General features: G+C 44.3%; 1 long non-coding RNA gene across 2 annotated transcripts in view; it reads left to right on the top strand.

Moving 5' to 3' along the window:
* The window catches only part of LOC144259997 (uncharacterized), a 45,672-nt gene extending 25,412 nt beyond the window's left edge, over positions 1-20,260 (top strand). The window contains exons 3-4 of one of the 2 annotated variants that reach the window (XR_013344977.1): positions 16,952-17,462; positions 19,792-20,260. This is a non-coding gene — a long non-coding RNA (uncharacterized LOC144259997). Of the gene's footprint in view, positions 1-16,951; positions 18,661-19,791 lie in introns of those variants that run through there. The other variant, XR_013344976.1, reaches the window with a different exon arrangement.
* Positions 20,261-22,276: the final 2,016 nt, after the last annotated feature.

Genomic DNA, 22,276 nt, shown 5'->3' with positions numbered 1-22,276 from the left:
CATATAATTCAGCTGGGTGTGTCCCTGCCTGTGGATGTCTGTGTAAGTGCCGTACCTGCCAAAGGTTTGCAGAGTGTCACAGTACTACACTGTGAGAAGGAGCCCAGGTTGGTGGGACAGAGGGCTCAGCACTATCCCAGTTCTAGGTTGCACCCCAGGGATCCCATCACAAACATAGACGCATTTCATAAGCACATACCAGGGCAGATCCTCGGCTGAGGTAAATTGTCATAGCTCTAAGAAAAGGAGTACTTGTGGCACCTTAGAGACTAACCAATTTATTTGAGCATGAGCTTTCGTGAGCTCTGTTGACTCCAATGGAGCTCATAGAATCATAGAAGATTAGGGTTGGAAGAGACCTCAGGAGGTCATCTAGTCCAACCCCCGATCAAAGCAGGACCAATCCCCAACTAAATCATCCCAGCCAAGGCTTTGTCAAGCCAGGCCTTAAAAACTTCTAAGGATGGAGATTCCACCACCTCCCTAGGTAACCCATTCCAGTGCTTCACCACCCTCCTAGTGAAATAGTGTTTCCTAATATCCAACCTAGACCTCCCCCACTGCAACTTGAGACCATTGCTTCTTGTTCTATCACCTGCCACCACTGAGAACAGCCGAGCTCCATCCTCTTTGGAACCCCCCTTCAGGTAGTTGAAGGCTGCTTTCAAATCCCCCCTCACTCTTCTCTTCTGCAGACTAAATAACCGCAGTTCCCTCAGCCTCTCCTCATAAGTCATATGCCCCAGCCCCCTAATCATTTTCGTTGCCCTCCGCTGGACTCTCTCCAATTTGTCCACATCCTTTCTGTAGTGGGGGGACCAAAACTGGACACAGTACTCCAGATGTGGCCTCACCAGTGCCGAATAGAGAGGAATAATCACTTCCCTCAATCTGCTGGCAATGCTCCTACTAATACAGCCCAATATGCTGTTGGCCTTCTTGGCAACGAGGGCACACTGCTGACTCATATCCAGCTTCTCGTCCACTGTAATCCCCAGGTCCTTTTCTGCAATCGTCCGGGACTTCCCCCGATTGCCATGAGTTTTCAAAGATAATGGCCAATTGCTCTGCAATCACATCAGCCAACTCCCTCAGCACCCTCAGATGCATTGCATCTGCCCCATAGACTTGTGCACGTCCAGCTTTTCTACATAGTCCTTAACTTGTTCTTTCACCACTGAGGGCTGCTCACCTCCTCCCCATACTGTGCTGCCCAGTGCAGCAGTCTGGGAGCTGACCTTGTCTGTGAAGACCGAGGCAAAAAAAGCATTGAGTACTTCAGCTTTTTCCACATCATCTGTCACTAGGTTGCCTTCCCATTCACTAAGGGGCCCACACTTTCCCTGGCCTTCTTCTTGTTGCTAATATACCTGTAGAAACCCTTCTTGTTACCCTTCACATCTGTTGCTAGCTGCAACTCCAATTGTGTCTTGACCTTCCTGATTACACCCCTGCATGCTCAAACAGTATTTTTATACTACTCCCTAGTCATCTGTCCAAGTTTCCACTTCTTGTAAGCTTCCTTTTTGTGTTTAAGCTCACCGAAGATTTCTCTGTTAAGCCAAGCTGGTCATCTGCCATATTTGCTATTCTTTCTGCACATTGGGATGCTTTGTTCCTGTGCCCTCAATAAGGCTTCTTTAAAATAAAGCCAGCTCTTCTGGATTCCTTTTCCCCTCATATTAACCTCCCAGGGGATCCTGCCCATCAGTTCCCTAAGCAGTCAAAGTCTGCTTTTCTGAAGTCCAGGGTCCGTATTCTGCTCTCCTTTCTTCCTTTTGTCAGGATACTGAACTCAACCATTTCATGGTCACTGCTGCGCAGGTTGCCACCCACTTCTACTTCCCCTACCAATTCTTCCCTGTTTGTGAGTGGCTGGTCAAGAGGAGCATGGCCCCTAGTTTTACTATAGTTGTACTACATGGTCCCTAATTGTACATACCAATGAGTTTCTTCTAAAATGTAAGTTATTGGCCGATGCTGCAATTCATACCAATATCAAAATTTAATTGATGCCACAAAATTAAGCCCTTGGTTTCCATTTTCCAGTGCAACTCCTGTGTGGTACTAGAATGTGGCAGTATTCTTTGAATCTCAGTTTGACATGGCAGGTACATGGAGGAACACGGCCCCTAGTTGTACCAGGAAGTTGTCCCCAACACACTCCAAAAACTTCCTGGATTGTCTGTGCACGGCTGTATTGCTCTCCCAGCAGATGTCAGGGTGATTGAAGTCCCCCATGAGAACCAAGGCCTGTGATCTGGAAACTTCTTTTAGTTGTCCGAAAAAAGCCTTGTCTACCTCCTCCTTCTGGTCTGGTGGTCTATAGCAGACGCCCACCACGACATCACCCTTGTTGCTCTCGCCTCTAAACGTAACCCAAAGACTCTCTACAGCAGTGGTTCTCAAAGCCGGTCTGCCGCTTGTTCAGGGAAAGCCCCGGGCGGGCCAGGCCGGTTTGTTTACCTGCCGCGTCCACAGGTTCGGCCGATCGCGGCTCTCACTGGCCACGATTCACCGCTCCAAGCCAATGTGGACTGCAGGAAGGGCGGCCAGCACATCCCTCGGCCCGCGCCGCTTTCTGCAGCCCCCATGGACCTGGAGTGGCAAACCGGAGCCAGTGGGAGCCGCGATCAGCCAAACCTGCAGACGCGGCAGGTAAACATACTGGCCCGGCCCACCAGGGGCTTTCCCTGAACAGGCGGCAGACCGGCTTTGAGAACCACTGCTCTACAGGCTTTTCTCCAGTTTCATTCTGTAGCTCTGAGTAATCATACTTCTCTCTTACATACAATGCAACTCTTCCACCTTTTCTCCACTGCCAGTCCTTCCTGAGTCACGACAACTTATGCCAGATGAGAATCTGCCCTATCATATTTTCACTGGGACCATTGGATGAGCACATCAGTAACAGGGACTGGAGTGTCCTTTATCCAAAAGAGATGCAATAAATGAAGATGGAAAACCTTTATTCCTCTTCAGACCCTTTCCATACATCTCACCAACAGCTGGCGAATGCTGCTGAGCAAAGGCCCACTGGACTGAAAGATTTGGGAAGGGGGAGCAAATGGCGGCATGTGAATGTGATGGCATTCAGAGGAGATGCTGATCTGGGAGATGTTGCAAAGATTCCTGGGAAAGGAGATGTATTTCAAAAGGAATCTACTACAAGGGGGTTAGAAGTATGGACAGGAAGAAACAACATGATGTTCAAGCTGAAAAAATGCCTGCCAAAACATAGCGGGGGAAATAACCCAACACACATATGAAAACGGGAAAGACAGACACTGAAAGCGGTGCTGGAAGGAATGGCAGCAAGCAGCACTGATAATATGCTGGAACAAAAAGCCATATGAGGCTTGTCTCAGAAGAGGGAGACGCTAGGCTCTCTCTGTGGGCCTGATCCTGCAAGCTGGGAGTCATAAGTTCACAACACTGCGCAGAAGGCACTCAGCACCGGCCAGGATCTAACCCTACATGAGTCTAGTGAGACAGTGCTTACAGCAAGGCTGTTTTGAAGAGGTGCTCTGCGTCAGTGACCCAGGAAAGGGGACTGAGTTTTCCATTTCAGTGCCTGGCTCTGCTGTGGGACTGGTGACACGAGAAATATATTGTTGCCTCCCCTGTGCTAAGCTGCGCAGTTTGCTCTCCTCTATACCAGGAAGATATTGACAAATTAGAAGCCATTCAGAACTCATAAAAAAGATTTAAGACACTGATGGGACTTCATCTAATCAATCTGTCAGAGTTGCTGGATGCTCAGTGCTTTGGAGAATCAGCCCACTTATTTACATACGGAGACAGGAGCCTAACATTAGGTACCTACATTTCAAACAATGCTGACCTGGGTTCCCATCTCTAGTCAGCAAAAATGAATTGTAGAACATATGGGTTATTGTCCTGCAGGTCCTTATGTGAAAAGGCAAAGGGCAAAGACGTTGTGCTCCAGCAGAAGCTTCCACTCTGAATGGCAATAAACACCAAGGTCATCTCTGCGCTCTGAGTAGTTCAAGGCAATACAGGGATTAGGTGTGGACAGAGGACGGTCATGTCTGAGGAGGCATGCACTTAAGTGCAATCCTCACCTTACAAATGAGGCATTTAGCTGGGCATTCCCCACATAGATTTCATTTCACTGCTGCTATTAGGCAGGACTAACTTTGAAATTTCACAGGATCAATCTTTTTAATGCCGGATCAGGTTCACCTGTGCTCACTTTCCAGCTTCTGTGTCTATGCACTACACTCTGCCCTGAGCTGCACAAGATCGATTCCTTCATGTTTCTCACCTGCAGTGCAAAAAAGGGAGCAATCTTCCATTGGCAGCGAGTTGAACTGGATGATCTAACAGGTCTGTTCCATCTCTAGAGCATGTGATTCTACGAAAGTCGCCATGCACCAAATTTCCCCCAGGTTCCTATTGGCCTGGATATTGGTCAGAATTGTGAGAACAAACACTGAACTCTTCCAGTAGTTCAAGCAATAGCTGGAGTGTCCCTGAGCAAGTTAGAATGGGAGATCACGTCAGACTCAATGAAACCAGCCCCCTTCTCAAATCACAGTTCTGACAGCCTTATTCATGTCTCCTCTCTGATTCATTGGTGGGGGATCCCCAGCGACTTTACCTAGTAAGTAATCTGATATGGATGCTAAGTGAAAAACTGTCCTTGGTTTACCAAAATACGGTGTCCACATCATCAGTCCCATCCCATGGCATGAAGGAGAAACCCAGGAGCAAAAAAGACAGCGGTGAGAAATAAAAACAGCGTTTCTTATTTTGTCCAGGCTCTTTCTCAAATGGATCCAGCACCGCTTCTAGCAAACAACTGGTCTGTGGCATGTTCTACAGCTGTCCAAGGAGCAGCAGCAGCACGGCTGTTCATACAGGGGCGTGTGCAAGCTGGCACCCTCTTCAGTTTTCCTTGTGAATCATCTTCTGGCGTTTCAGTTCATTTCAGTACATGCATTAAAAAGACACATTCCGAGACTGGAACAAATGTCAGAAGGGAGATGCCCTGATATAAGAAGCTATAATTACATACCAAACTGCTTCTGGATTCATCACTGTGAGGAAACTGCACAGAAGGTATATTTTTAAGCATTAACATATCATAAAATAGCAGTAATTTCCACAGAACGTGTGTTTCAGACCTGGCAATCCTGCAGGAAAGCTCAGACAAACCTGTCCAAAATTAGTTCTAGCTGTTAGTGAGCTGTGAGACGTAAAGATTTGGGGTGCTGACATCAGTGCCATTTTTTTTATGTGAAATAAATGCCTTCCCAGTGCTTAGCTCCAAGCTGCTAATGGGGAAGGACCTAGTCATCATTCAACATTGTCACTTGCCTCTAGAGGCCAGTCTAGCTCCTGTTAAAGCCAATGAAAAGTCTCCAGTTGGGTTCAATAAGGGCTGGATGGGGCTCCAGGGCAGCACGGATTGGAATTGTTATTGAAGGAGCAGACATGAAGAGGGCTGGACCTCTGAGGCAGAAATACCTTATGGCCCATTAAAGAGAGAGAAGTTATTTTGCTCAGGTGCGGGGTCTATGTGCAGAAGAGCAAATAGGGCAAGACAATGGGGATCCCAGAAACCCATCACAATAGCACCAGCTGCACTGGGCATAGGGTGCACTTCACCCTTCTCTAATGCTTCCTCTCCCTCTATACCACAGCCAAAGACTCTGCTTCGTGGTTGAGACCACATCAGCCACAGCTCCTTCCAGAGCCTGTACAGCCTGGCCTCATGCATTTACCAGAAGGAGTTACTCCAGGCAGACAGAGGCATGATGCGCCTTTACCCCATCCCTGTTGGTGATGACAAAGTGCTTAATTTAGGGATGAGGAAATCTCACTTAAAGTTGTGCTAAATGACTTTGACCTAAATGTGGGTTCATACAGCAGTAGAAGATGGGGCGGGGTGGGTTTATACAGCATTTCAGGGTTAGAGATCTTTGAACAGTCTCAACCAGCATCCAGCAGCATAGATCCAAATTCAGTGCAGGTGCGAGCTGGTGAACTGACTTCAATGGGAGTTACACCCACTTCTGCCAAGGCTAGAGTTGGTCCATAAAGCCTAATGGTGCTGATGTGGAGCTATGTATGCCATAGTCCCCAGCGGCTGAACATGGTGTCTCCACTGTAGCCTGGACACACGTGGACCTGGGAAATTCTAGGTAATGAACCCAAATGGTGCTGCTGCCCCAAGACTTGGCAGTGTTGGCCCGGGTGCTATGTTTATGGAGCCTTTTTGCAATGTTTGCACCAAGTTCCGAGTAATGTAAGAAATAAGTCAAAGCTCAGGGAAGACAGACGAACTTTTGCTGCACTATCGTGTGTGTGTGTGTGTGTGTGTGTGTGTGAGAGAGAGAGAGAGAGAGAGAGGCATGTGTTCAGCTCACACAGATGCAGCCACAAGATCAAACCACACCCAGAAGCCTCTCAGATACACAGACCAAGACATGCTAAAGAAAACAAATCCCTTTTCATTCCACATCATTTCTGCAATTTCCTTTTAGCCAACACATCCCGATCCAGTCTTCCCGAATGATCCAAAACAAGAGACAAAAGGAAAAAAAGAAGTGCCCAAAACACACAAAAAGGTGGGGATTCATTGCTCTAATGTGAATAACATTTGCTATCTGCTCACTTTCCAGAGTCGTCATTTCTCATTCTATTTCCTTTTCATTGCATTTTTCATACAAAACGAACTGGCAGGCAACAAAAGAGCCGAACTATTAAAGATATTCTAGACACCGGGCTAGGCCATCATTAAGATTCTTCCATAATGGCACCACAACCACAGAAGGAGAGTTTACAAAGACCATTTAAGGCATCAGAGATTAAGTCCCAGTGCTTAGGACTGCACGTTCCAAGTCAGGGAATTCTCATCATGGCTAGACTAGTAATAGCTGGTAATAGCTACCACAGCTCCTAATGGATACCACCTCGTCCATTCATTGCTCTTAATCTACTCGTACAGTTCTCAACATTTGCTTAATCTCCCTAAAGGCTTGACGCTACATCACTGAAATCAATAATATTTTGCCATTCACTTCCATGGAACTAGGATCCAGCTGCTGCCACCATTTTTAAGCATTTAAATAACAGTAGGTCTGATTTTCAGAAGTGCTGACCACCAGCAGCTCCCACTGACAGCACTTCTGGTACTCTGGCTGTTGGCTGTGGATTTAGGAGCCTAACTTTAGGTTTGAAAAGTTAGGTGGTAATTGTTAGACGCAACCTAATTTCTATGGGAGAATGATCCTTAAACATAGAATGTTTTTTTCAGAAAAGGAATGTGGCTTACGCTCAGGAATTGGAGTCAAAAGGTTATCATTATTATTCGTAGTAAGCCTACACCCCAGTCAAGGATCATTGTGCGAGCGGCTGTACACACAGGTCACAAAGGACATTACAGTTCGTGTGCCAGAGAGGATGCAATCGGAGGACAAAACAGACAAATCAGGTGGGGAAGGGAAGATATAAATAACAAAATGAACAGAGTTTTGCAGAGACATGGAGATTCATACATTATTAGATTCCAAGGCCAGAAGGGACCATTGTTATCTTCTAATTTGAACTTCTGTGTAACAGACCAGAGAATTTCTGCAAAATAATTGCTAGAGCAGACCGGCTAGAAGAACATCCCATCTTGATTTTAAAAATTGTCAGTGAAGGAGAATCCACCGCAGCCCTGGGTAAATTGTTCCAATAGTCTATTACTCTCATTGTTAAAAGTGTGTGCCTTATTTCCAGTCTTTTAGCTAGCTTCAGCTTCAATTCGTTGGATCACGTCATATCTTTCGCTGCCAGTTCGAAGATCCCATTATTCAATACTATTTCCCTATGTAGGTGTGACAAAGTGGGGATTTTCCCTTTTTATGTTGTATGTGAGTCTCACTGTTTTGCATGAATGCTATGTGTGTCTCAGTTTCCCTGTGTATTGCACCAATGTCTAGGTGGTGGGAATAAGGGGGTGTGACTTTTGCGGAGGTTGCTCCAACTGCCTGCACTGATGCTATAGCCTCCCCTTCGTAACCTGAGACACAGGAGGGGGATGCAACCAGGTGACTCTTGGCCCAGGAAGGGAGACAAAGGCCAGAGGAGGCGCTAAGGACAGGGCAGGGGCCATTCAGCTGGAAGCAAGTCAGTCTTGACTGTCTTGGGGCTGAGGGGGAAGACCAGAGCCCTGGCTCTGGGCTCCCTTCCCCACAAGATGGACTTGGCTGAAAGTCACTGATTTCTGTGCTAACAAGTTCTGTTCTATGCTGTGTTCCTGTCGACGAATAAACCTTCTGTTTATCGGCAGGCTGAGAGTCATGTCTAACTGTGGAGCTGGGGTGCAGACTCGCAGAGGGAAGCGCATGGTATGGAAGGAGATGCTGAATGCTCCGAGGTCAGACTCAGGAAGGTCAAAGCTGTGTAAGCTTCTTGCCCTGGAGACAGTATGCTCAGAGAAAGGAGGCATGCTCCCCCAGAGTCCTGACTGACTTTGTATGGAGTAGTTTCAGAGCATTGACCCAGTGACTCTGTAACAGTAGCAAGTCACCAGGACCAGATGGCATTCACCCAAGAGTTCTGAAAGAACTCAAATGTGAAATTACAGAACTATTAACTAGGGTTTGTAACCTGTCCTTTAAATCAGCTACTGTACCCAATGACTGGAAGATAGCTAATGTAACACCAATATTTAAGAAGGACTCTAAAGGTGATCCTGGCAATTACGGGCTAACATCAGTACTGGGCAAATTAGTTGAAACAATTGTAAAGAATAAAATTGTGAGACACATAGAAGAACATAAATTGTTGCACAAAACATGGTTTCTGTAAAGGGAGATCATGTCTAACTAATCTGTTAGAGTTCTTTGAGGGGGTCAACAAACATGTGGACAAGGGGGATCCAGTGGACACAGTGTACTTAGATTTCCAGAAAGCCTTTGACAAGGTCCCTCACCAAAGGCTCTTATGTAAATTAAGTTGCCATGGGATAAGAGGGAAGATCCTTTCATGGACTGAGAACTGGTTAAAAGACAGGGAACAAAGGGTAGGAATAAATGGAGAGGGGTAACTAGTGGTGTTCCCCAAGGGTCAGTCCTAGGATCAATACTATTCAACTTATTCATAAATGATCTGGAGAAAGGGGTAAACAGTGAGGTAGCAAAGTTTGCAGATGATACTAAATGGCTCAAGATAGTTAAGACCAAAGCAGACTGTGAAGAACTTCAAAAAGATCTCACAAAACTAAGTGATTGGGCAACAAAATGGCAAATGAAATTTGATGTGGATAAATGTACAGTAATGCACATTGGAAAAAATAACCCCAACTATACATACAATATGATGGGGGCTAATTTAGCTACAACTAATCATGAGAAAGATATTGGAGCCATCGTGGATAGTTCTCTGAAGACGTCTACGCAGTGTGCAGCAGCAGTCAAAAAAGCAAACGGGATGTTAGGAATCATTAAAAAAGAGATAGAGAATAGCATGGAGAATATCTTATTGCCCTTATATAAATCCATGGTACGCCTACTTCCTGAATACTGCATACAGATGTGGTCCCCTCATCTCAAAAAAGATATACTGGCATTAAAAAAGGTTCAGAAAAGGGCAACTAAAATGATTAGGGGTTTGGAACGGGTCCCATCTGAGGAGAGATTAAAGAGGCTAGGACTTTTCAGTTTGGAAAAGAGGAGACTAAGGGGGGATATGATCGAGGTATATAAAATCATGAGTAGTGTGGAGAAAGTGAATAAGGAAAAGTTATTTACTTGTTCCCACAATATAAGAACTAGGGGCCACCATATGAAATTAATTGGTAGCAGGTTTAAAACAAATAAAAGGAAGCTCTTCTTCACTCAGCACACAGTCAACCTGTGGAACTCCTTGCCTGAGGAGGTTGTGAAGGCTAGGGATTATAACAGGGTTTAAAAGAGAACTGGATAAATTCATGGAGGTTAAGTCCATTAATGGCTATTAGCCAGGATGGGTAAGGAATGGTGTCCCTAGCCTCTGTTTGTCAGAGGGTGGAGATGGATGGCAGGAGAGAGATCACTTGATCATTACCTGTTAAGTTCACTCCCTCTGGGGCACCTGGCATTGGCCACTGTTGACAGACAGGTTACTGGGCTGGATGGACCTTTGGTCTGACCCAGTATGGACGTTCTTCTGTTCTTACGTTCATGCTTCAACTTCCCTGCGCAACGGGGAAAATACTACTTAAAGGAATGTAGCAAAGATCCATTCATGCATGTCTGTAAAATGTTTGGAGAATCTTGGATGGATTGAAATAAGAACATGCAAAATATTATTATTTTTAATAGTGCTCAGTATTTCCATCTGTGGATGAAAGGTGACTTTACCATCATCAAATGCCTTATTAAAGGCTGCATATATTCTAGCCACCCTGATTCTCTTGTTCACCAATTTTGGTAATTCTGCCAACAAAACCGTGTGGTCCAGGAAAGGATTGTGCTGGAAAACTGATGTGTGGTAGAGAATGTTTGCACTGCCATTGCCCAGACTGAGGGTGGAGCGAAGACTTACATTCACACCTGTGCTCTCAGTTCGGCCCTGCATTGCATTCACTTTGACAAGAGAATCCTGACCCTAAACCTCACATATGAAGGGCTCTAAACTTTGTGATTCCAGCTCATCTCTCTGTATGGTGGAGGGGGGCGGCAAACTGTACCTCTCCCCCCAGTATGGTCCTGACATCAGAGCACAAGTAAGCTTTGGAGCCTTCTGACTGTCCTTGACTACAATGACTATTCTAAGTCAAAGATACCTGTTCAACCTGGCTTTTTTGACAAATAAGTAAGATGCTTATAAATGGCAAGATATAAGCAATTATACACTGCTGTTCGATTTGTTTGCTCTAAACGTTTTATGGTTAGCATGTTAATACTAACCAATGAGGGACATTCCTGAGATATCTCGCTATCCATGAGTCTTCCCAGCTGCTTGGAAACTCTTTGTGACATAATGTATACCTGTTGTATATGCCTTTCATATCCCCCCCTTGAAGGCTTGCATAAGAATGATAAGTTCCAAGCTTGCTGAAATCAAAGCCACTGTGCTGGTGACACAAAGCAAAGATACAGAATATTATACGGCATGCTGGCTGGGAACAAAGTGTTCCCCTTTCTGAAGCCAGGTTGACATTTTTACCGTGATTTAGGATCTCAGGGTGTAATTAGGATGGGAGATGAGTGTCCAGGACAGGGTCAAACAGCTGAAGGGGAGATGTCTTGGCCAGGGATCCCTCAGCCTGGATGCTCACTGCAAACAACTCTCATGCACATCCCAATAAGGTCAACACCCAGCACTTGATTTACAATGTGCTGTATCAATGTTGTTGGTTTTTAATCTGCTGCATTGAAAGAGGAATTATTTTGGGGACTTTCCATGGCCTGTGTTGTACAGGAGATCAGACTTGATGAACAGAAGGGTCACTTCTGATCTTGGAATCTGTGAATTTGTGTGGGAGAGCAGCAACGAAGGCAGGATTTGTTAAGTCTGTAAACTTACTGTTCTGTGCCACCCTCATAGTTTATATTCTTTGTGTTTTCCCTGCCACAGGGCTCAGAGGCTAGGGAGATTGAAGAATCACAACACACCGCTTTGGATCGCCTTAACAATGTTGTGAAATTTTATTCAGCAAAATATTTTCCCAAGGAGCGCTAGAAATCAAAAGAGAAATCTAACTAGCTTTCAAAAACCATCAGACTTTTCCAGCAGCTTCCAGTATGGACTTTGTTTCCAGGCTAATTACATGAATGAGAGTGCAGAGTAGAACATTAATTGTAACAATGTATCCTCGTGTTCTCTCAGATACTTTTAGTCAATAAAAATACAGCAATTTACATGGATTGCCATTTATAGCATGTGCATTCAACCCCATATTTTCCATGCACAATACCCAATGCACATGGTCAAGCTGAGTTTGCACCCTACTGCCCATTTTACATACTTGCCTTGGACATTTTGCCAGCAAAGAACAAAAAGTGCGTGAGCATATTAGAAAAGTCAGCTCACATGGTTAAATGTTTAACTCTTTAGTTACTTGGACCACACTGCAAAACAAATATCTAACTGATAAGGAGGGGGATCATGGGCAATGCTTTTAGAGTAAGCCAATTTCTTCTTCCTTTAAGAGAGCTGCACAAACCAATTTACCAAATTCCTTGAATGTAGGCCCAGATGGGATGGGAAACAATTCTATCTGAAATGTCCAGCACAGAGTCCCTGGTGGTGGTGGCATGTTTCTTTAGAGGCTTCCTACGCCATTCGCCCTCACGCAGTAGGAGAACACCAGCCAGAAGACTCACTCAACTCAGCCTTGTGTTTATAGAAACAACCCGCTCCCTTGTGACTGTTTCATCGTATGGAGCATAACTTTCCCAAACACCTCACAGGGCTAATTTTAAAAACACAAAAGCTTTTTAGAAAGCTTGGGTAGGGGAAATTTGTTGCAGAAGGAAAGAGATGGCAGAAATAGACTCCTTCCTTTTTCCTTTCTCTTGTTTGAGATAAGGAAACATCACACGCTAAAAGCAATTTAAAAACAACATGAAAGATGGATAAATATAGTCATGAACATTCCATTGGGTGCAGAGTGCTTCAGCGATAGAGAATGAGGGTGACTCTTTGGCCATGGCAGTTTTTAAGAAAAGCCACAAAGTGGTCATTGTGGAAAAAGTAAAAGCAACACTTATATAGGACCAGGTTGTGAAGCCCCTACTCAGTGGAGGAAGGATGGCCCAATGGTTAGGGTATTAGACTAGGACTTAGAATCATAGAAGATTAGGGTTGGAAGAGACCTCAGGAGGTCATCTAGTGCAACCCCCTGCTCAAAGAAGGACCAACACTTGGACTTGGAGAGCTTGGGTTCACTTTCCTGCTCTACTGCAGACTTCCTATGGCACCTTGAGCAAGTGACTTACTCCCTTTGTGCCTAAGCTTTCCATCTGTGTAATGGGGATAATAGCACTGCCCCAACCCACAGGTGTGTGACAAGGGTAAATACATTAAGGATTGTGAGGTGCTCAGGTAATGGGGGGCACATAAGTACCTACGAGAGAGAGAGTCTGATGAGGAGCTACTCAGGTGAATAGTCCCATGGGTGTCAATAGGTTAGTCATGTGAATGTGGTCTGTAGTCTCTTTTAGTTTCAAAACAGTTGATAGTCATTGGCTGTCTTATCCTCACAGCATCCCTAGGAAATCAGTCAGTGGGATAAGAGGGAAGGTTCTCTCATGGATCAGTAACTGGTTAAAAGATAGGAAACAAGGGATAGGAATAAATGGTCAGTTCTCAGAATGGAGAGCGGTAAATAGTGGTGTCCCTAAGGGTCTCCTGGGAACAACATATTCATATTCTGTACTGTTCAACATATTCATAAATGATCTGGGAAAAGGGGTAAGCAGTGAGGTGGCAAAATTTGCAGCTGATACAAAATACTCAAGATAGTTAAATCCAAAGCAGACTGTGAAGAATTACAAAGGAATCTTACAAAACTGGGAAACAAAATGGCAGAGTAAATTCTCTATTGATAAATGCGAGGTAATGAACATTGGAAAACATAATCCCAACTATACATATAAAATAATAAGTACTTATCTGACCTCCATTATTACCTAAGCACCTCAGATAAAATTAGCTGTTACCACTCAAGAAAAAGGTCTTGGAGTCATTGTGGATAGTTCTCTGAAAACATCTACTCAATGTTCAGTGGCAGTCGAAAAGCTAACAAAATTTTGGGAATCATGAAGAAAAGGATAAATAATAAGACAGAAAATATCATATTGTCTTTGTATAAGTCCATGGTACACCCATATCTTGAATACTGCATGCAGATTTGGTCGCCCCATCTCAAAAAAAGATATATTTCAGTTGGAAAAGGTGCAGAAAAGGGCAACAAAAATTGTTAGGGATATGGAGAGATTAATAAGACTGGGACTTTTCACCTTGGAAAAGAGACAACTAAGGGGGGATATGATGGAGGGCTATAAAATCATGACTGGTGCGGAGAAACTAAATAAGGAAGTGTTATTTACTCTTTCTCATAACACAAGAGCCAAGGGTCACCAAATGAAATTAATAGGCAGCAGGTTTAAAACCAGCAAAAGGGAGTATTTCTTCACACAACACACAGTCAACCTGTGGAACTCTTTGCCAGAGGATGTTGTGAAGTCCAAGACTATAACAGGCTTCAAAAAAGAACTAGATATATTCATGGAGGATAGGTCCATCAATGGCTATTAGCCAGGATGGGCAGGGATGGTGTCTCTAGCCTCTCTTTGCCAGAAGCTGGGAATGAGCGACAGGGCATGGATCACTTGATGATTACTTGTTCTGTCCATTCCCTCTGAAGTACCTGGCATTGGCCACTGTCAGAAGGCAGGATACTGGGCTAGATGGACCTTTGGTCTGACCCAGTATGCCCGTTCTTATGTTCATGTTATTATCCCCTTTTTACAGAGGGAGAAACTGTGACACAGAAAGGTTAAAGTGTGGGGTTCTGTTATGAAGAGCTAACGCATATAAATGGCATTGGAGGGTCCCTCATTGTTTCTCTCTCAATGACTCCCAGGTCAAACGGGCTCTGTTTTCATCTCACTGCCAGCCCTTTAAATGTGATGGCCACCCTCTTGGCCAACATACTGAGGATTCAACCAGGGACCTCCTGAGCTATGAGCATGAGCTGCTCCAGTTTGAGCAAAAGAACCAAGTGTCCTTAGCTGGGACTCTAATAGACATATACCATCAATAAACTGGGCACATCAGGAGACCTGTAACACACACTGTCCAGTGGGTTACCCAAATCAGCCTGGACCTGGACAGCAAAGTTGAGGTCTTCCCATCCATCCTGAGCATCATCACTAGTATTACAGGTTACACAAGCCAAGTTAGACCATCACTACCTCTGTGCAACACCACTGTTTTCCAGTTATGTCCTCTCTGCAATCCTGTAATAGTCAGTGGATTTGCACGGGTGACATTAATTGCAACTTAGTAAATAGTTGTGTTGATGGTGCACCGGAAGGAATAGAATCCAGTTCACCATTCCATAGCAGTTTTGGCTCCTGCAGAGCTAAGAGCAGTGAAAACCGCGCACACACATTTTACCACTAAAGTCAGTAGATACAACTTTGAAAGAACAAAAATAACAATTCTGTTGAATAAAAAAATGAGATTTTTTTACATTCTTCTTCATCTTTCATCCTGGAGCATCTTTGCAGACAAGGGCAACAGTATAGTATTGCCATTTATTCCTGTCCAGGCCTTGTTCCTCCAATAAGCCGAGCCTAGTCATGTCCCTACGTACAATGTCCTGCCATCCAGTCAGTGGTTGGTCTCTAGGTTGGACTGACCTTGGTTGTGTTTGCATTATTTTCTTTGGCATTCTATCATCTATTTATCTTTTGCAGTGTCCCCACCATTGCAATCTCTTCAACTGTAACCAATCCCACACCTTGATCTCACATCCTGCTCCTTCTACCCTCTTTATTTGTCTTAACAATCATTCCACTTTGCACCTGCTGTCCTTCAAAGAACTTTCACCTCTGCTGCCTCCAACCTTCTGATTAGTTTGGAAAAGAGGAGATTAAGGGGGAGACATGATAACAGCCTTCAAATATTTTAAAGGTTGTCATTCAAAAGGATGGAGAAAAATTGTCCTCTCTTGCCACAGAGGGCAGGACAGGAGGCAATGGGTTCAAACTACAGCATAGCTGATTTAGATTAAATTTCAGTAAAAAAAATTCCTAACTTAAGAACAGTAGGACAATGGAACAGACTGCCTAGGAAAATCATGGAATCTTCTTCACTGGAGGTTTCCAAAAAGAGGCTGGATAGCCCTCTGTCTTGGATGGTGTAGACACAACAAATACTTCTTCTTGGCGAGGGTACACTAAATGACCCTTTGTGCCCCTTCTCACCCTATGATCCTATGTCTGTTTTGTTCAGTGCAGCTGCTTCCAGACCACAGAGTAATACTGTTAGTACATTGGTTTTAAAATTTTTAACTTTGGCACCAAACATAATGTTTTTATCGGTTCATAATTTCAACAACTTCAGTGCAGCTCTTGAGGCTAAGGCATTTTAACATCATCACTACTCATAGATGAACCCTCAGGCCAAAATTCTCACACCTGGTTGCATAAATGTAGGTATCTATGTGCTTTGACACTTACTTAAATGGTCTGATTGTCAGTGAGCAAGAGGGGGGTGGTCATGCCCAATGGTTAGAGCAGGAGTCAGCACCCAAGGTCAGAGCCGGTGCCAGAGGCCGGACGCCAAAGCCAGAAATCAGAGCTGAGGGTCACAGACAATTTACCTGGAGTGAGGCAAGGCAGCCGTGAAGCACTGTTTTGAGCAGCTGGTGCACTGTTGCTGCCTCTGGGTTTAAGAGCCAGTCTGCTGTCTCTGATGACCAATCAGAGGCTGTAGCCAATCAGGCAGCCTACTACAGGTGCTCGTTTGGTAGCCTGGAGGCTGGCTCTGCTGCTGGCCCTGCTTCCTGACATTGATCTTCCTAGGTGCTGAGCACCTACATCTCCCACTGAGAGAACGCTTATGGGGGCAGAGCTCCACACCCAAAGACACAGGACTGGGATGAACCCCAGGATGAAGGAAGGTTGTCCTTGGCTTTATGCTCAGACTCCGGTGATCTGGATTCAGTCCTTGTCTCTGCCACAGACTCCTTGTGTGACCTTGGTTAATCACTTAATCGCTCTGTACCCTCTGTAAAGTCAAGTTCCCTTTCTCCCCCCTTTCGTCCAACTTTTCTATTTAGATTGTACGTTCTTCAAGGCAGGGACTATCAATTTAATATGATTGTGCACCACCTACCACAATGAAGCCCTGATCTCGGCTGCGGCCAGGAATTACCATAATGATAAGCTTGGGGAACTTTTCTGATGCTCTTTTTTGGCTTTGTTTCATTTTCTAGGTATGAACATTATCCACTGAGGAAAAACCCTTGCTTATCGCCTCTATGTTTTGTCCCTACTGAATCATTTCAGCGGCATACATTCCCACAGCTGTCAGGTGAATAGCCCAGTTATTTTTCTCCAGCAGAGAAAATGAATACAATACGTTAGCCCAATGCTTGAAAAGGAAAATGTCGTTAGTGGCCCTGACTCTCCTGGCACAATATTGGAAGTGAAATTATATGCAGTGGTTTGACTGGCTGCAGTGCATTGCAGGAGCACGTGTGAAACATACAATTGTGACAGCAGCATCAGTCAACCTCTGCTGCCTCACAGCTCAGGGAAAGAACTATTGGTATGCCAGGCAAAAAGGAGAGATTTGAATTCCTATTTGCTGATTATTTTTTTAAAATGTAAACCGCTCATCAGAGTTAACCATGTTTGCGCCACACACAGTCTCCAGGAATAATAATTGTGCAGGTATTCTGAATGGAACGAGATGCATCTTCAAGGATCAAGAAGGGCAAACAGGTGATGACAGAAAGTTATTTTGTTTGATATGAGTGCACGAGGTCTTGGTATACACTTTACTGAGAAGAACCTAAAAAGTCTCGATCCTGCTGCCAATGAAGTTAAAGGGATTTTTGCTCCCAACATAATTGGAAACAGGATGCAGCCCAGAATATATTAATTAAAATACACTTTTATTCAAAAAAGGGTCATTAACAACCCTTTCACATGTGTAGTATGGTGAGTGGAACTGGAGAAAGAGGTTCAAGTTTCAGGAGGGACCTAGTTGGGTATGACAAAAGGGGGCTCAGGAATGCAAGCAGAGGCCAATGTGGTTTTCCTCAAACTGTAGAGCTCAGCATGTAACAATGACCACTACGCATTCTTAATAAAGATCTCTTTTCTACACCTCTGCAAGGCTGCCTGCCACATCAATGATTACTAATGAAACAACTTGAACCCCTTTAACTTAAAGTGCCTTTTATAGACAAACCCACTTCTCTGCAGGACAAACCCAGATACCTGAGTCCCCAGATGTGGTCTGGTTTTGACGGACACCTGAGTCAGCTGGCTAAGAGTTGTGATCTTAAGTGATGGACTCGGGCATTTGTTCATAACAAAGTATTGAATGTGCCTTGGCAGCAGTTACAACACATTTAGTTACAGAGCACTTGGAAGAGTCTTTGGTCATAGAAACGGTCTGTCTGAATGCTTGAATACGGAACTGGGCACAAGAGTTCTGTTGGGTTACATCTATATCTGAGTCTTTTAAACTGCCTTTTACTTTAGCCACCTATTCCCCCCACCCCCCATTGTTTACTCTACTACATAAAGGAGTGGCCATCATAAACTCCTAGCATTTTGAAAACCTCCTAATAATACATTTATACATAAACAGATTCCAGCAATTATCCCCAGATAATACCAACATGAATATAGTGAAAACGTAATAAACCCCACTGACAAAACCATCACTGGAGTCCCTCCCCAACCCATTCAAGAGTCTATATAAATAATATATTTATAAGCAGTATCATAAAGCCCGTTGCCAATTGTGCACACATATCTATTCAGGGGACACCATCACAGGGCCTAATAACATCAGCCACACTATCAGAGGCTCGTTCACCTGCACATCCACCAATGTGATTTATGCCATCATGTGCCAGCAATGCCCCTCTGCCATGTACATTGGTCAAACTGGACAGTCTCTACGTAAAAGAATAAATGGACACAAATCAGATGTCAAGAATTATAACATTCATAAACCAGTCGGAGAACACTTCAATCTCTCTGGTCACGCAATCACAGACATGAAGGTCGCTATCTTAAAACAAAAAAACTTCAAATCCAGACTCCAGCGAGAAACTGCTGAATTGGAATTCATTTGCAAATTGGATACTATTAATTTAGGCTTAAATAGAGACTGGGAGTGGCTAAGTCATTATGCAAGGTAGCCTATTTCCTCTTGTTTTTTCCTCCCCCCCCTCCCCCCAGATGTTCTGGTTTAACTTGGATTTAAACTTGGAGAGTGGTCAGTTTGGACGAGCTATTACCAGCAGGAGAGTGAGTCTGTGTGTGTATGGGGGTGGGTTTTTGGAGGGGGGTGAGGGAGTGAGAGAACCTGGATTTGTGCAGGAAATGGCCTAACTTCATTATCATGCACATTGTGTAAAGAGTTGTCACCTTGGATGGGCTATCACCAGCAGGAGAGTGAATTTGTGTGGGGGGGTGGAGGGTGAGAAAACCTGGATTTGTGCTGGAAATGGCCTAACCTGACGATTACTTTAGATAAGCTATTACCAGCAGGACAGTGGGGTGGGAGGAGGTATTGTTTCATATTCTCTGTGTATATATAAAGTCTGCTGCAGTTTCCACGGTATGTATCTGATGAAGTGAGCTGTAGCTCACGAAAGCTCATGCTCAAATAAATTGGTTAGTCTCTAAGGTGCCACAAGTACTCCTTTTCTTTTTGCGAATACAGACTAACACGGCTGTTACTCTGAAACCATAAATTATACTGTTTGTGTGTTAACTGATTTTTCTCGAAAGAAGGAACATAACCTAGTTCTGGAGTCCAGACATTCCTGGTCTCTATTAGACTGGGACACAACATTTGATTCTCTTTTAAATCAGATATGAAATGACAGGGAACTTTATATTCCCAAGACATGCATTCAGACTGGGAGTTGTGGGGGGAGTGTATCTGCAAATATAGCAAGTAGAGGTGAACAAGCTACTTTTGATAAAACATAAACGTCACCTTTAACTTTTCTGAGGGTCAGAAAAAAATGGTTAACTTTTTTGATGTGTGTTTTTTTTTCATATTTACTGCCTTGCTACATCCTAGATTTGGCTAGGAGTGGAAGTGAATCTGCCAGAATTTAGTCAAAGGTGTTTTCCTTATGATAGTTCCGATTCAGCCAGCACGATGAATACAGCCCTTTTCTCTTTTGGTTTCATATAAAATGCCAATCTCTCCAGTGAATGCGGACCAGAAAGCTCAAGCTAGAATTTTTTCTCATGAGTGTTCCAGCCTGGCTTCCAGATGAAGGAGTTCAGATAAGTACGCATGGATTTTTGCATAATTATCTGGATTGAACCTCTGAGAACGTGAGACTCGCCTATCATGAATAGTCAGACATTTCTTCCAGAAGAGATTAGTTACCAGAAGTTACCAGAGACTTTACAAGCCAGCAGTCTGCTACATCACTGCTACAAACCTGATCTACGAACTTTGCAATGATTGTATGAATTCCTTACCCATTTTAATTCACTCCTCTTCTTTTCTCTTATAAATAAAGCTTTAGATATTAGATACTAAAGGATTGGCAACAGCGTGATTATTTGGTAAGATCTGAATTATAGACCTGCCTATGTGGCTGATCTTTTGGGATTAGAAGGACCCTTTGTTTGATTAAATTGGTTTTAAATAACCACTCATCATAAAATCCAGTGTCTGGGTGGTGAAATGAGTGCTGGAATGTCTAAGGAGACTGCAATTTGGACTTCTTGTTAACCAGTGCGGTGAGACGGAAGTTTACTTTTGTTTCTGACTTGGTATATCTGATGATAGAATAACCACCAGTTCTGGGGTGATTCTGCCTTATTTCTCAGCAGTTTGACCTGAATCTGGTATTCTCAGCTGTGACCCACTGAGGCATGGTGACACAGGGTCAGGATACCAGGGGGTCAGGGTCCAAAACAGGCCAAAGTGCAAACCAGGAGTGAGATTATCAGGAGATCAGGAACAATGGAAGCAATCGGAATCTAGTTGCATGGATAACTTCCTGTTCCTGTGCTTGGATTAAATAAGAGCTGGGAATCAGTCAGGACCCCCACTGTTCCACCAGCTGGATCCCAGGATTTGAGTCCTCCGTCAGAGGTCAGCTTCTACGCTGGCAGCTGTTAGTAAGTTAATGGGTGGCAGCTCAGAAGTGCCTAGCCCCTAAATGTTTTCTAGATAAGGGGTTCTCAACCTTTTTCTGCATATAACAGCCAGGGCCAGCGTTAGGGGGCAGCAAGCAGGGCAATTGTCCAGGCCCCATGCCACTGGGGGCCCTGTGAAGCTAAGTTGCTCAGGCTTTGGCTTCAGTCCAGGGTGGCAGGGCTTGGAGTTCTGGGTTTCAGCCCCAGGTGGTGGGGCTTCGGCTTTCTGCCCTGGGCCCCAGCAAGTCTAATGCCAGTGGGGGTGGACCCACTGAAACCAGCTCGTGGCTCACGAGGAGCCCCCGGATAACTGGTTGAGAACTACTGCTGTAGATCAGGTTTCAAGACAGGATGCCAACATATGTCCTGGGTTTGCTGTTTTATAGACTCTCACAGGGTTTTCTTTAGCCACAACTTCATGATTTGACCTACTGTTTACATTTTAAAATGTTAAGGAAATTTAAGTCAACATTTTCATACGTGTGTGTTTAATATGAGGTGCTGAAATCCATATTCAGGAAACTCATTATAGTCACTCAACACCTCTTAAAACCAAGTCATCAATGTCCTACCCAGTGGGCTCTGGCATATTCTGATGTGGGTCTCCCTCAATCGCTCCTATTGCAGTTGTTCCACTTTAATTCAATAATTGAATAGTTAAATAATTACTGGGCCAGGGAGAAAGTGAGAATGACTCTACAGTCCAGTGGTTATAGCACATACCTGAGGAAGTGGCAATCCCTGCTTTCCTCATGAGGTAGAGGGGGACTCAAACCTGTGGTTTCCTACAGTATGGGTGAGTGCTCTAACCACTGGGGTAAAGGTTACAAAGCAGGTCTGCTAGTACACACATCCCCAACTGTTTTGAGTGAACTGCCTTCCCCAGTTAGCAAATCACTCAGGGCTTAGGCGGGAAATGGGCATCCAGACACCCAGAGTGAGGCAGCCAGGCATGTGCACAGAGGTAGAAGCATAGGCATTTAGGGAAACTTTCCTGAAGAAATGTAGGCACTAAGGGAATGCAGGCACCAATAGGGTTAGGCAGTAGCCAAACGGGGGTTTTGTCAATCGCAGTTGTTCCTAAAAAAGGGACTTAGGTGCCTAAATACCTTTGTGAATCCCACCCTAATTCCATTAATTGCTAGCAGTAGCAGGCTCTTATCCTCTGTGTGGTCCAGGCTGGAGAGCGAGAGAACCCACTTTACTAGTGTATTAAAAATAAGGATTTCAGACTAAATGAACATAGGCAAAATTCATCACTGATGGGTGAATGGGTGTAACCCAAGTTGATGTCAATGGATTTGCACCCATTTCACTGAGTGCTAAATTTTACCCTTCGTGTCTTTTGCAAACATTAACGTTTCTAGCAATGAAGGCAACATATACAGCGGGGGAGTTGTATCATT

Source organism: Eretmochelys imbricata, chromosome 2 (genome assembly GCF_965152235.1).
Source record: "Eretmochelys imbricata isolate rEreImb1 chromosome 2, rEreImb1.hap1, whole genome shotgun sequence".
Taxonomy (NCBI): Eukaryota; Metazoa; Chordata; order Testudines; family Cheloniidae; genus Eretmochelys; species Eretmochelys imbricata.
Note: the sequence above shows the minus strand (reverse complement) of the source record. Positions and strands in the feature narration are given on the sequence as shown.